The sequence below is a fragment of the Temnothorax nylanderi genome, unplaced genomic scaffold (genome assembly GCF_030848795.1).
Source record: "Temnothorax nylanderi isolate EJ_2023f unplaced genomic scaffold, tnyl_v1.0 TNYL_tig0836_pilon, whole genome shotgun sequence".
NCBI classification, from domain to species: domain Eukaryota; kingdom Metazoa; phylum Arthropoda; class Insecta; order Hymenoptera; family Formicidae; genus Temnothorax; species Temnothorax nylanderi.
This window is the reverse complement of record NW_027249898.1, coordinates 2,450-18,815: the sequence shown is the minus strand read 5'-3', so window position 1 is coordinate 18,815 and position 16,366 is coordinate 2,450. Positions and strand designations below refer to the sequence as shown.

General features: G+C 35.2%; 1 pseudogene; it reads left to right on the top strand.

Moving 5' to 3' along the window:
- The first annotated feature begins 229 nt into the window (after nucleotides 1–229).
- LOC139785588 (serine/threonine-protein phosphatase 6 catalytic subunit-like) lies at nucleotides 230–2,407 on the top strand (annotated as a pseudogene).
- The last annotated feature ends 13,959 nt before the right edge of the window (nucleotides 2,408–16,366 follow it).

The window sequence follows — 16,366 nt, the reverse complement described above, 5'->3', positions numbered from 1 at the left end:
TAACCTATACTATATTATTATATATTGACGGCAGGGAACTGATACTGAGATCAATCAATCAAGGAGTTGACGGCAGGGAGCAGGGAGCTGATACTGAGATCAAGGAGCCTGTTCACACGAGGCGCGATTGCGGCCGCACGTTAACGTTTGCACGAGCCGCACGCTGTCGCGAGGTAAGGTGCGACAACGCGCGCATACGCGCGTACGCGAAACGGTAGTAACACCGTAATCGTGCCGGCGATATACTGAATTTGAATTGCTTCGTGCTTATCTGGAGATTTCGTATCCCTACATCGTGTTACCACCGCTGCCGGAAAAGAAGGTTCTCTACGCTTGGCAGAAAGTGACGACTGACACGTTCGATCCCGACTTCGTTGATCGCAGAAGAGCTGGACTCGAGGTACGTTTCCGATTTGCAATTATAACAGTATCGTGCGATGAATGTTGTACTAACCTCAAAGTCGGAGCATCCTTGCTCACCGCTACGGGATCGACGTAAAGTTTTAGCGGATTTTAATCTTCCGAATTAGCGTCGGAACAATATTAGTCTTCCATTATCTATTGCCTCACAACTTTTCGATTTTAATATTCTGTAGCTGTATAGTTATTTGTACACAATCGTGATATTAATATACATCAGATTGTTCATGTTTTTGTGCTGTTACAGTTCTATGATTTAGAGGAATTGTTTCGTAACGGTGGCCCCGTGCCAGATACAAATTACATATTCCTGGGAGATTTTGTCGATCGGGGCTAGCTTAGAAACGTTTACTCGTCTGCTCACACTTAAAGCTAAATGGTCCGACAGGATAACGTTACTACGCGGTAATCACGAAACTAGACAAATCACGCACGTTTATTTGGATTTTACGGTAAGTGCGCAACGATACTTTCTTTTCTGGGCTTTTTTTATTTGTGTATAATAAAGCTTTGATTTCATTGGTCTCTTCATTTTCTGTTCTAGATGAATGCCAAAACAAGTACGGCAATGCTAATGCGTGGAAGTACTGTTGTAGGGTATAACTCCACTTTTGATTACGCTCGAATAAAATTCTGTTTTAGTTAATTGATGAACAGGTTCTTTGTGTACACGGTGGATTGTCTCCAGCTATTAGAACACTAGATCAAATTAGAACGATTGAAAGAAATCAAGAGATTCCACACAAAGGTATTAATTGTATAAAGTGATATGTCATTGCAAAAGTTACATAATAATTAAAAGTTACATGACTGGATATTTACTGTTATTGTACAATAATAATAAAATATCGTTGCTTAATTGCCATATTACAGGTGCTTTCTGTGATTTGGTCTGGTCCGATCCAGAAGATGTAGAAACATGGACAGTAAGTCCGCGTGGTGCAGGCTGGCTGTTTGGCAGCAAAGTGACTTACATGTTCATGGAAGTGAATGATCTTAAACTCATCTGTAGGGCACACCAATTAGTTCAGGTAGGTATGTCTTTGCTCAAATATTTCTGTCGCAGATTTTTTTAAATATCTCGGAAGTATGTATTGATGACGCATATTTTTATCATGCAGGTTATAGGTACATGTTTAATGACAAACTCGTCACAGTGTGGTCGGTCCCAAATTATTGTTATCGATGTGGTAACATAGCTAGTATCATGCAGTTCACGACAGTGGATCAGAGATCACCAGTGCTGTTCCAGGCAGTGCCTGATTCCGAGAGAGTAATCCCACCTCTAATGCCCACTCCGTACTTTTTGTGATCTATCTTAAGTGGCTCATCTGTACGGATGCGGAAGAGAAATGTCTGTGTCTAGACTCTACGGAATCACATGATTTGATTGGCCGGATCCAGGCTGGTACCATGACGGACCCACACATTCATGAGAATATATCACTGATTATATACATATTACTTTAGAAAATTTTGATTCCCTTAAAAGAAATTATTTGATGCGTTCTACGATCAAAGTACGATACTTAGAGAGGACTGAATTGTCGTGTGATTGATCTTATTCAGGGAATGTTTTTTAGATTTTTTAAGAACTTTATCAGGTTTTACATGTTGTAAAGTTAATTACATGTTGTAAAGCTAACTTTTATATATCTACATAGTATCTGCCATTGCATCAGCCTGATTTTTGTAGCTCGAGAAAAAAAAAGAAAACGATATTTTGCATCAGAGCAAATGTAAACATCCTGTGGTATAGACGCTTTTGCTGTCTACTATGTACATTCTGTAGAGCATTCATATCTCAGAGCAGCATTCTGGACTTTAATGTTCAAAAGACTAAGAGCTTTTAAATAATTTATGAGCGCGAATAACGCAAATAGTCCAGTGCTGTGTGTGAATATAAAAAGAAAAGAAATATCACGTTTAAACATTCCGGCAAAAAGTACACTCTCTGAGTACAGTAAATGCTTCTCTGACATTACAATCGTGCGTAGAATTCAGATTTATTAAAGCGTGAGCATATATAGTACTGTTAAGGTCTTCCTGAACATATAAATGATCTGTTGCTGGTTTAGATACTGTGTGTGCTGCGTACCGTTCTTTTTTCTTCTAAATGCGCAATCGGTGTTCTTAGCAAGAATCGTAAATTCGGCTCTTTTTCGCCGAAGTACAAATAGCGTGTAGCAGTAGCCAAAGTTTTCCTGCTTAGGTAAGGAAATCCGATAGCGGAATCGTTATAGCATCTGTAGAGAGTTGTCTTATTATTTTTATGCACATGACATTTTTTTACGCTTAATTTTAAGAAATTTCGAGCTCAAATATTGTCTTTAAACTACCTTGACACACATTAATGTTCTTTTCAAGAAAGATATCCACCATTCGTTCGTCACACACACTTCTCTCTTCTATATATATATATATATACATATATGCCAAATCGCTGACGTATTGAATAATCGTAATTAGCTAATTGTCATAAGTTCATTAATGTAGGGAGCAACTTGAAAAGAAAAAAAACCGAGACCCTTAGCAATGTGCCTCTAAATTAATAAGCGTTTGTGTAATATAATGATACGATATTGATATGACATAATTAATGGAAATGCACCGGCCATTGCGTATCATAAGCCTGAATTCTGACCATCGATTTTTGCTAGCTCACGATAATTCCTAACCGATCACAGACCCGACAAATATGGCATTGGCATTGTGGCACAGGCTGTCAAGTTGAGACTACTCTATTTTGAATTTTGTGATATAGACCGAAGGAGGCGTGTGCAATGGTCATGTCGATGTTTATAACGACTCTCCTTGTCGCACCATTCGAAGAGGTGTTTTGCGAAGACCCGTTATTCCAAGAAATGTAATAAACTTTTGAACAGTGCCTTCAGAACTATAACACGACGGTCTACTAGAAGTATAAATGCTTTCTTATTATATTTCATAAGCCTTCCGCTATTGTTTTGGAACGAGCCTTTGCTTTTTCGCGAAACTTTTCTACGATATTTACGTTTTACGATTTTACTACCTTTTAGGTCTACTCTTACAATTTTACATCACGCGCGCGCGGTATATTCTCTATTTGTACTACATATTATAACGTACAATTACAATTGCGCGATACTTTACGCGAGTAATGTATTACATAAGGTAGAGAGGAGCGCATCTAGAACGAATTGGGACACGGAGCTTGCGTTACAAACTCGACTCGCTACATTTGCAGCCTCCGAGTCGTGAAACGGTTTCGCAACGACGGGAACGCCCTACGTGCGGTACGGATATCATTAGAAATCCTTAAAAAAAAAGAAAAGAAGTATTAGCCTCTGTATCTATTGGGGTGTTCGCGGCGTTTCGTTTACCGGAATGCCTCTGTCTGTGATAGCTTTAATCTTATCGAAGTGTCCAAGCGCTTGCGGCGACTCGATATTAATAATCGGTAAGCTCGCGAGAGAGAGAACAAATAAAGACAATTTGCAAGATAAAAATAAAATAACGAAGACTAATTTAGCTTAATGTGCTCCGTGCGGGAGCTTGAACACTGCGCATAATCCTTAAAGATCTCACAGGTAGACACCATTTTAAAACGATCATCATGTACCTTGAAAGTATAGACTTTGTTATGTTAATGTAATGAAGAACGTCTGTAATAAAAATGCGCAAAAAATCGCACTTGATCGCATTGTCAATAATAGAGAAGAACACGATCGCATAGTGCAGACCAAACGCTTTGGACCAAACGCTATGGTACATGAGCATATTTACAGTTCGAAGACCAAGAGGCAGAGCCGCGGGGATACGACGACAAGAAGAAAGATGTCGTCAGCTAACTACCATTGGGGTAGACGAGGCAGAAGACCGAGACAGTAACATAATTATTTTTAAGCCGTATTTTTAAGCAGTAATATAACCAGTCAGTATTATATATTCGTACCTCTGACCATACACATATGAACACACACATACAAAGTGAATATGTGAATATGCTACGTTTCTTATACATACATGAAAACATAATTGCTAAATAAACATTTAATAAAACTATTAGGGGAGACCGGGGCTAAGCCGACAACGGGGCAAACTTGACACTAGGCTTTTTGCCAATTTAAATCTATCGTAGAAACTTGCCTTTTCTACTGTAAATGCGTCTTTATGTGCCAGTATTATCAACGGAATTTGGTAACATTCTGAGTTATAGTGTAATTTTTAACGCGACATAAGCGTTTTTGATAGTGAAAAGTAATTTTTCTGATCTCTCGAAAATGTCTACTCTTTCATCGAGCTTTACTCTTGCGAATCTACCGGTAAGTGATTTTGATGGGAAATTTGATGCTCTATATGAATCCGATAATCGTTTTTGCATATTTTCAAAATTTTCATGTTTTTGAAGTGACAAAAGTGAAAAACGACGTCCGGGGCAAAGTCAACACCACGCCGTTTCGTCGGCTCCCAGTAACAAACGATGCTTGTCATGCAGCCGTATGGCTCATGACAAATGTATGCGCACGTCCGATCGCGAGTTTACCTGCATTAATTGTTTTTCAGACATGAGTTTAGATGAAGATAATTGAAAGTTCAACAATTTTTGTTCTCATTATTTTAAATGATTGTTCTAGCTACTTTATTCCGAATTTTTGTACTTTTTAAATACACAATAAACAATGTATTTTCATTTTCAGACAGAAAAAAATAAGTTCCAGATCAAATTGTGTCGATCAGACAAAGTGTTGAGTTTGCCCCGGCGGGGTGTCGAGTTTGCCCCGGCATTTTTCAATTCGAAAATTTGTCTTCGCGTCACTTTTCCTTTCCTGGCGGCAAAACAAAGCGACGTACAGCAAAACTTCCTGAATCAATTTTGTACCTGAAGAAACACTCTTTAAATATGTACCATTGAATTTGCCTAAAAATTTTAATTAAATATTAAAAATTGCCTTTGAAAAAATAGTGTCGGCTTAGCCCCGGTCTCCCCTATATTGTTATTTACTTCATACTTACCAAATCAAGTTTTATTTAATATGTATAATCTATTGTAACTGTAAATAAATTTATTATTTACTGTATAATTAAATGCTGGTACATTCAAGAAATTTGTAATTCTGACCTGGATTTATATCCTGTCTAAACTACACATGTATGTTTAAATTGATGTTTTACCTAGTTATTGCACCAATAATGTTTAAATAAATCGTAGCTTTAGTTTTTAACGCAGGAAAAGAAAATTTAACGTTTAAGCGCTAACCAATGTTGATGCATTTTTCTGAAGAAATACTTACATATTGATTTTGTTGCATATTCGAAATCTATAAAAATCCGAGCATGCTAGAAGCACTTTCATTATCTTCAATGTGTCAGGTATTTTAAAAGAACACTAAATTTATCTTTAAAAATAGGCAAAATTCAAGCAGCTGTAACTTTGTTAAAAATGAACAAAATTTAAATTTAAAAAAAGGATTTTAAAGCTTGAAATCTCTACTTTTGAAAGTTTTTATCGTGGATTGAATAAGAAATGAGCATTTTGACTTTGATTGCTCATAACTTCCTTAAAAAACATCGTATTACAATTCAAAAAACAGATTCTTAAAGCTGAAACTTTGCTTTATTGAACGGTATAATTGCCAAATTTTTTAAAATAACAAATAGACATGATACAAATGGATGAAAATAATGTAAATTATTTTTAAATGCAGAGTACTTAAAAGTACAAAAAAACAAAGAATAAATTTGTTTTATTTGTATCATGTCTACATGTTATTTAAAAAAATCTATTTTCTTAGAAATAATAGTCTGTAACACCTTTAGCTTTACAATCTGTACATACTGTTTGTAAGATATACTCTTTATAAGACTAGTTAGAAGAGGATGCGTAACACTACAAAATGCATGATATCAGTACAAAATTACCTTTTTCAAAAAAGGTAAAAAAAGGGCGCCAAGTACACGCGTGGTTGTTACCTCGGAAAAAACCAAGTGGTAGTATCATTAATTTTATCTCACAAAATTGTCTCACAAAAATTGTCTCACAAAATTGTCTGACAAAAATTGTCTCACAAAATTATTAAATTACAAAATTGTTACTTTATTCAATCCAAGTGATATCTATCTTAACAAAATTATTAAAAACAGAAGTCGTTTTTGTTCGACCCAACTGGCCTAATAATTATTGTAATATATTTAAACTCACAACGTTTCGAAAAATTATCTCACAAAATTGTCTCACAAAAATTGTCTCACAAAATTGTCTCACAAAAATTGTCTCACAAAATTATTAAATTACAAAATTGTTACTTTATTCAATCCAAGTGATATCTATCTCGAAAAAACCTAAATAACAAGTGGTATCTATTTAAAAAAAAATATGTGAAATCTTTTAATACTGCGCCAATTACAAAGAGAGTATATATATATATATATATATATATATATATATATATAGGGGAGACCGGGGCTAAGCCGACAACGGGGCAAACTTGACACTAGGCTTTTTGCCAATTTAAATCTATCGTAGAAACTTGCCTTTCCTACTGTAAATGCGTCTTTATGTGCCAGTATTATCAACGGAATTTGGTAACATTCTGAGTTATAGTGTAATTTTTAACGCGACATAAGCGTTTTTGATAGTGAAAAGTAATTTTTCTGATCTCTCGAAAATGTCTACTCTTTCATCGAGCTTTACTCTTGCGAATCTACCGGTAAGTGATTTTGATGGGAAATTTGATGCTCTATATGAATCCGATAATCGTTTTTGCATATTTTCAAAATTTTCATGTTTTTGAAGTGACAAAAGTGAAAAACGACGTCCGGGGCAAAGTCAACACCACGCCGTTTCGTCAGCTCCCAGTAACTAACAATGCTTGTCATGCAGCCGTATGGCTCATGACAAATGTATGCGCACGTCCGATCGCGAGTTTACCTGCATTAACTGTTTTTCAGACATGAGTTTAGATGAAGATAATTGAAAGTTCAACAATTTTTGTTCTCATTATTTCAAATGATTGTTCTAGCTACTTTATTCCAAATTTTTGTACTTTTTAAATACACAATAAACAATGTATTTTCATTTTCAGACAATAAAAAATAAGTTCCAGATCAAATTGTGTCGATCAGACAAAGTGTTGAGTTTGCCCCGGCGGGGTGTCGAGTTTGCCCCGGCATTTTTCAATTCGAAAATTTGTCTTCGCGTCACTTTTCCTTTCCTGGCGGCAAAACAAAGCGACGTACAGCAAAACTTCCTGAATCAATTTTGTACCTGAAGAAACACTCTTTAAATATGTACCATTGAATTTGCCTAAAAATTTTAATTAAATATTAAAAATTGCCTTTGAAAAAATAGTGTCGGCTTAGCCCCGGTCTCCCCTATATACTTTATAACAAAATTATTATTATATCACGAAATTGCGTTACCAAACTCAATCCAAGTGATATATATATTTCAAAAAAATATATGAAATCTTTAAATTACGCCAACTACAAAGAGAATATATATATTGCTTTGAAAAATATCTGTAGTGCAACTACTCTTAAAAAATAAAACAAAATTGTGTTACCTAACTCAACCCAAGTGGTATGTATCTTTGTATTCCTGAGGATCTTTCTATCAACCCAAGTGGTAGTAGTTTTAATTCTCCTTGATAAAATTATAATATTACAAAGAATCATTTAATCATTTTAATCACAAAGAATTAAAGAGGTAACATTATAAAATAAAAATATTTAATTAAAATAAAATAAATAAATTTTTCTTGTAAAAAACTTGGCGCTGCTTTTTTAAAGTCTATCCAGACAAATTTGCATCGCGCATAAACATAAGCGTAAGAAATTGATTGGTTCAGATATATGTGCAAAAGGAAATAGACCAATCTATCTCTTTATGCATATGCTTATGCACCTATGCAAGTTTGTCTGGATTAACCTTAAAAAAGCAGCGCCAAGTTTTTTACAAGAAAAATTTATTTATTTTATTTTAATTAAATATTTTTATTTTATAATGTTACCTCTTTAATTCTTTGTGATTAAATGATTAAATGATTCTTTGTAATATTATAATTTTATCAAGGAGAATTAAAACTACTACCACTTGGGTTGATAGAAAGATCCTCAGGAATACAAAGATACATACCACTTGGGTTGAGTTAGGTAACACAATTTTGTTTTATTTTTTAAGAGTAGTTGCACTACAATTATTTTTCAAAGCAATATATATATTCTCTTTGTAGTTGGCGTAATTTAAAGATTTCATATATTTTTTTGAAATATATATATCACTTGGATTGAGTTTGGTAACGCAATTTTGTGATATAATAATAATTTTGTTATAAGGTATATATATATATATATATTCTCTCTTTGTAATTGGCGCAGTATTAAAAGATTTCACATATTCTTTTTTAAATAGATACCACTTGTTATTTAGGTTTTTTCGAGATAGATATCACTTGGATTGAATAAAGTAACAATTTTGTAATTTAATAATTTTGTGAGACAATTTTTGTGAGACAATTTTGTGAGACAATTTTTGTGAGACAATTTTGTGAGATAATTTTTCGAAACGTTGTGAGTTTAAATATATTACAATAATTATTAGGCCAGTTGGGTCGAACAAAAACGACTTCTGTTTTTAATAATTTTGTTAAGATAGATATCACTTGGATTGAATAAAGTAACAATTTTGTAATTTAATAATTTTGTGAGACAATTTTTGTCAGACAATTTTGTGAGACAATTTTTGTGAGACAATTTTGTGAGATAAAATTAATGATACTACCACTTGGTTTTTTCCGAGGTAACAACCACGCGTGTACTTGGCGCCCTTTTTTTACCTTTTTTGAAAAAGGTAATTTTGTACTGATTTAATATACCGTGCTATATTTGTGAAATGTTAATAAACGTAATATAATAAAATGTTAATAAATGTAATAATTGTAACCGTATTGTAAGCATATAATTTACTTACTCTCTGAAACCTCTTCATTTGAAACTGTGTCTAAACCTGAAATTGAATCATCTGGAACTGAATCTTGAAATACATCGTTATCGTCTGGAACTGTATCGTCTGGAACTGTATCATCTGGAACTGTATCGTCTGGAACTGTATCATCTGGAACTGTATCGTCTATGTCCGATACTATTAAAATAGCTGCAACAAATGAAACGTGTATAAAAATTAAAAAATGACTGTCATATTATTTGTTTGACATATGTACATATCAAACAATTAAGATGAATTAATTTATTACCCATACTGTTCATACTGTTAAAACAATTTTTATTAAGCACTCACCCTCGTCATTTTTCAATTCACGTGCATGCTTTATTAATTGTCTTGCAAAAGCCTTATCTATATAGGGGTAACAGAGAAATGAGAGAATTAAAGAAATGAGAACAAAGAAAAAAGAAATGCAAACAATAATAAAGATGACTGAAAAGAAAGAAATGGATAATTACGTAAAACAGATATTACAAATAAAACAGTTTTCAAGATAAAATGGAATATGACAGGTGAATAAATAAAGCTCCAAGATGGATTCAAGCAAAGTTAAACACAATCAAGACAACCCAAAACAAAATGTTATTTACCTTTTCCTTCTTTACAGTTTTTACTTTACAAATAACAATAATAATTAGGGCTGTGTTTAAAAATTTCACTAAAGTGAAATTTCTATTCTTCTATCCTTATTCAATTCTCAGTAAAAGGTACAAAGATAGAAAAATGGAAATTTTACTCGAGTAAAGTTTCTGAACGCAGCCTAAAGTAATAAGTAAAGTAATAAGTAATAACTAAAAATAAAAAACAATCTCAGAAGCCTTTTAACTTACCACGTCGGGCTTTTAGTGCATCCACGGGAGTAAGTTGAAGAGTAAAGTACTCTTGCGTTTCTGCATCATACATTTTCACTTTTACGTACATTTTTACGTACAGTTGAAAAAGTTAACCTGAAAAAAAGTTGAAATGCAAAACCATTTCACTCTCAATCTGTATCTCTGGGCCAGTGTTCTCCAAGAAGTAGATGTACGGAAAATGCGAGCAGGACTGAAAAAGATATCAAAAGTTATCTTCACTGTAAACTCGTAAATTCTCGATACAAAATTATTTGAAAGTTTACAAGAATTTTATGACTGAAAACGCGGATGTCAATGACAACTAATAATTTCACGAGTTCAGGAAACTCGCCCGTATATATTATAAACGTTATTTCATCCCAACGAGTATTTCGTATCGAACTTTCAAGCGTGAAGCAAAAACGAAAGCGTCATGCGAGAATTGTGTGATTTACCTTCAAAAGTGTATCAAAAAACAATAGTGAACAATGTATCAATCCTATCGCAATTGCAAAAATGTATATAAATCGCTTAACGGTCGGCTACACAAATGGCGGAAATTGAACTGTGCATGGATAATGAGTAATCTAGATGCGCTTAGAATTTACTACTGCTACTGTTCATAGAGCTTGCAAACGCTAACGCTACTCATACACCACCTCCAAGGCAAGAGCGTTGATAGCGTGAGTTATGACGTCAAACGCTACAGACAATGACGTCACGGATGGCGCTGGTAGCGTTGGCAGCGAGCTCCCCGAACACCGATAGTACCGAATAGCGCTAGTAGCGAGCTCCCCGAACGCACCCTATGAGGAAGCCAAATTAATAAATATCTACTAATAATTATGCATAAAAAAATAGGCTTTCTCATAGAGGAAGCAATGTGCAGGTTTCTACTTGCACACTTAAAAACTATAAGGAAGCAATGTGCAAGTTTCTACTTGCTCACTTAAACAAGTTTCTACTTGCACACTTAAAAACTATGAGAAAGCAATGTACAAGTTTCCACTTGCACACTTAAAAACTATGAGGAAGCAATGTACAAGTTTCTACTTGCACACTTAAAAACTATAAGGAAGCAATGTACAAGTTTCTACTTGCACATTTAAAAACTATGAGGAAGCAATGTGCAAGTTTCTACTTGCACACTTAAAAACTATGAGGAAGCAATGTGCAAGTTTCTACTTGCACATTTATTTTTATGGATAGAGTATCATTAAAGGTAGATTGGTGTTGAATTTGGCAATGATCGGTGAAGGGGTTACCCATTTTTGCCTAAAAAGTGTACAAGTCATACATATAATCTTATATATAAGGTATCATTAAAGGGAGGTTGTTTTGAATTTGGCGAAGATTGGTGAAAGGGTTACCGATTTCTGCTTAAAAAATGTATAGGGTAGACCGAGGCAAGGAAAGAACCTTTTTACCGATTATCGCCAAATTCAATACATGTAATTTTTTTAGCAGAAATCGGTAACTCCTTCACTGATCATCGCCAAATTCAATACCTTCCTTAAATAATATTCTATCCATCAAATAACTTACACATTTTTTAAGCAAAAATCGATAACCCTTTTACCGACCCTCGCAAAATTCAAAACATCTTTAATTTAATAATACTCTATGTAAAATTACATGTACATCTTATACACTTTTTAAGCAGAAATCGGTAATCCCTTCACCGATCCTCAAAAAATTCAAAATTTTATAAAGAAAGAACCCTTTTACCGATTATTAGATATACCGATAATCAACCAATATTATATATGAAATAGGGGTAGAAAAGACTGAAGAATATAATAAAATTAGAAATAGCCCCATATTTCAAAATTTGCAAAAGAACCCCTTTACCGATCATCGCCAAATTCAATACCAACCTTCTTTAAATGATACTCTATCAATTAAAAAAAAATTTAGCCCGATATCTCAATATTTGCGAAAGTTAGAGCAACCACGGACATTTCTAAAAAAATTCAAATTTTTTTTAAAAAAGAACACCTTTACCGATCATCGCCAAATTCAATACCAACCTTCCTTGAATGATACGCTATCGATTAAAAAAAAAACAGCCCGATATCTCAATATTTGCGGAAGTTAGAACAACCACGGACATTTCTAAAAAAATTCAAAATTTTTTTTAAAAAGAACCCCTTTACCAATCATTGCCAAATTCAATACCAACCTTCCTTGAATGATACTTTATCGATTAAAAAAGAAAAAACAGCCCGATATCTCAATATTTGCGGAAGTTAGAGCAACCACGGACATCATGCAATCGTAAAGATTTGGTAAGTTTAGCTGTTTTTAAACAGAAATCGGTAACCCCTTTATTATTAGCAATTTTTATTAATTCTATTATATTCTTCAGTTTTTTCTACCCCTATTTCATATATAATTCGTTAAGATTTGGTTGATTAGTTCTGAAGTTATAAAAATTTCGGTAAACTTGGTTATTCTTTTTAACAGAAATCGGTGTAACCCCTTTATTATTAACAATTTTTATTAATTCTATTATATTCTTCAGTCTTTTCTACCCCTATTTCATATATAATTCATTAAGATTTGGTTGATCAGTTCTGGAGTTATAGAAATTTCTGTAAATTTGGCACAGACATACATACACACATACCGACATTTTTTTTAATGCAATATTTCGACGTTTTAAAACACTCTGAACATATTGACATTAAAAACTCAAAAAACAATCTTTTCTTTGGTTTCTTCTACCCCTATTTTATATATAATTCTTTTAAATTTTGTTGATTAGAGCCAACTTTATACGCAATCAAAGGTTCATATACGAATTTACGAAAACAAAGCTTCCTCTATGAGGAAGCAAAAGATTGTTCTAGCAAAACTTTTGAAAGAGGAAGAGGCACTCAAATAACAAATAACTTATAATATTAATAACGTAATAATATATATGATAAAATATAAAAATATATTTTTATATACTATAATTAAAAATATAGTTATTGATTAGTTTATTAAAGTTTTAATATTTTAATAAATATTGTGTATTTGTGTTAAATAAATAAAACATTTTTCAAATAAAATAAATTTTTAATTTATATTTGTACAAAAATTTATTATTAACATTATTTTAATAATATACAGATATATATATATACATAAATAATAAAAAATATAATTTGTTCGTGGCACTGTTGTACAAGACTTTATCATGATTAACATATAATATTAAGTAAACAAAATACAAAAATATATATATATGTATAATATAATATTGAGAATCACATTTCTCATTGGGATTCGTGATACTGTTTCATAAAAGCACTTTTTTTATGAAAAGTGTCTTAAAATAAAAGCATTTCTGTGTGCAAATCCTATACCATTTTGTTCACGATTTATGATGTCATCAAATAATATATTTTCATTGAACTGCTCTTCGTTTATTTCGCCCAGATTATGTTGAATGCAGAGATTATGCAAAACGGCAGTAGCCCAAACAATTGATACCGATGTGCTCAATTTCGTTCTTAAACCATTATACAAACATGGAAATCGACGTTTCCAAACTCCAAACAGTTGTTCAACTATAACGCGTGTTTTCTTGTGTGCAGTGTTGTATCGAACTTCTGGGTCTTTCTCAGGTCTTAAAACAGGCGTTAGTAGAAAGCTGCGGCACGCATATCCACTATTACCAAGTAGAATTCCGTTCAGATATCCCTGCTCGAAACGACAGCGCAGACCACTTCGATCAAATATTACGGCATCGTGAGTTGAACCGGGATGCCTGACAACTATATCAAGAATTTCTCTTTGGGGTCCAGCTACAACCTACAAAAAGAATAAATCATAACAATTATTAACTCATTAATAATTATTTAACAAACAAATTTTGATATACAAAATAAAACAGTTAAAAAATATACCTGTACATTCAGAGAGAACCATCCTTTTCGATTCCGAAATACCTCTCCATTATTCCCTCCAGGATTTGCAATACGTATATGGGTGCAATCGATACACCCTATTATAGATGGAAAGTTTGCCACCTCATAAAATTTATTTTTATTACTCCGACGTTTTTCTTTGGTGGAAAAATTTATATAAGCACCTACGTATGATGCTAAAATTCTGGAAACTCGTGCAACAACTCTCGATACTGATGCTTAACTGTATCCTCGCAAGTCTCCATTAACAATCTGCAATTAAAATAACATAAATGAAATAATAAATTAACGATTTGTTTACCACACACACAGTGTTAGAACACAATTTACAAACCTGAAAGCTGCTCGTTGCATAAAAACGCAATGTGATTAAAAGCTGCATCAACGGAGAAATCGGCAGTCCACGATTATTCAATCGTCTCAACTGATCACTTACTAGAGGTAATAAGATCTCGATCACAGCTCCTTTGCTAAATCTGTATCTTTTCCGAAAAGGAACATCTTCGAAAAATTCTAAGGGATTTTCCCAATCACGAATGTAGCCAATGTAGTTTTCGGAAGCCGCCACAAAATCTGATCCTCTGGATTTTCATCCTCAAATCCAGTATCAGAATCACTTAAAAATTCGTTGTTCATTATTTTTTTTCTTTAATACCTTTCAGTCTAAAAACGTGACACTGCAAGGTTACGTGACACTGGTAGCAAGGTGACACTGTGAGGTTATGAATACGGGTATATGGTAGGTTAGATTTCAATAATTCTGCGAATCTCCTCCTCAAGGAAGCTCGTGACCTCCCTTGAGATAAGGGAACCAATAAGGTTCCTTGTTCGGTCAAGAAAGGTTATGAAACTTGAAACGAGGAATAAGGAGTCCTTATTCCTCAAGGAAGGACTATGAATACGGGTATAAGGACGCTGATCTTGACTATGTACAGGCGAGCGCCGACCATACCGCCCACCAAAATACAACGCATTGTATTTTATTCCTCCGAATCCGTGGCCCGTGGTGTTGTGCCCATCGGCAGGGGGCACAATTTCACCAAGGGGCGTAAGATCGAGCCGTCCGCCACCCGATCCGTGGCGACACGCGGGACGCCCTCACTACCGGAGTGGAGCGCTTCCACGCGGCCGCGTTTCCAGCGCAAAGGGGACGCGTTATCGTCCTTGATAAGCACTAAAGAGCCCACGGTGAGCGGGTTGGCTGTAGTCCACCATTTGGGACGCTGCTGCAGAGTACTAAGATACTCCTTGTGCCAGCGCCTCCAAAAATCCTGGTGCATCCGCTGTACTAGCTGCCATCGGCCTAAACGATTCGTCGACAACGGAGTCAGGTCGGGCGAGGGGACGGCCACGAGAGGCTCCATGGTTAGGAAATGTCCCGGAGACAGGACCTCGAGATCCATCGGATCGGTACTCAGCGGGCAAAGGGGTCAAGAATTCAAGACGGCCTCGATCTGCGCGAGGACCGTCGTGAACTCTTCTATCGATAGGGTCTGATCCCTCACCACGCGTCGAAGATGGGTTTTAAAGGACTTGACACCCGTCTCCCAGAGGCCCCCGAAGTGGGGCGCCGAGGGAGGATTAAACGACCATTTAATCCTTTCTCGCTCCGCTGCGTGGCACATGTGCTGTTCAAGCTCTCGTGCCGCTCCTACAAAATTAGTGCCGCAATCACTGAATAAGAGTGAGCAGCGTCCGCGACGAGCGACGAAGCGTTGCAGCGCAGCGAGAAAGGAGTCTGTGGACAGCGACAGTGCGACTTCCAAGTGGATCGCCTTAATTGTGAAACAAACGAACAGGCATACATAAGCTTTGAGGGAGGAGACTCCCCGAGCTCGACGGGGACTATCGAAAACGGTCCCGCGAAATCTACACCGCTGATCGAAAACGGCTTGACTGCATTAACCCTTTCGGCCGGAATGTCGGCCATGGGAAGTTGGAGAGCGTGTGGATTCGCTCGGAAGCATTTATAACACCCGGCAAGGACGCGTCGAATCGCGCGGTGTACTCCGATTATCCAAAACCGCTGGGCGAGCAAATACTGAATCGTGCGTCTACCTGGGTGTAAATTCGTACGGTGTACCTGTTTGATGACGAGCTCGGTCAGTCGGTGTTTATTTGGTAGCAGCACAGGGTGTTTGGCCTCGTACGTCAATCCCGAGTGGATGAGTCTGCCGCCCACCCTGAGAATACCCGTTGGGTCAAGAAAAAGA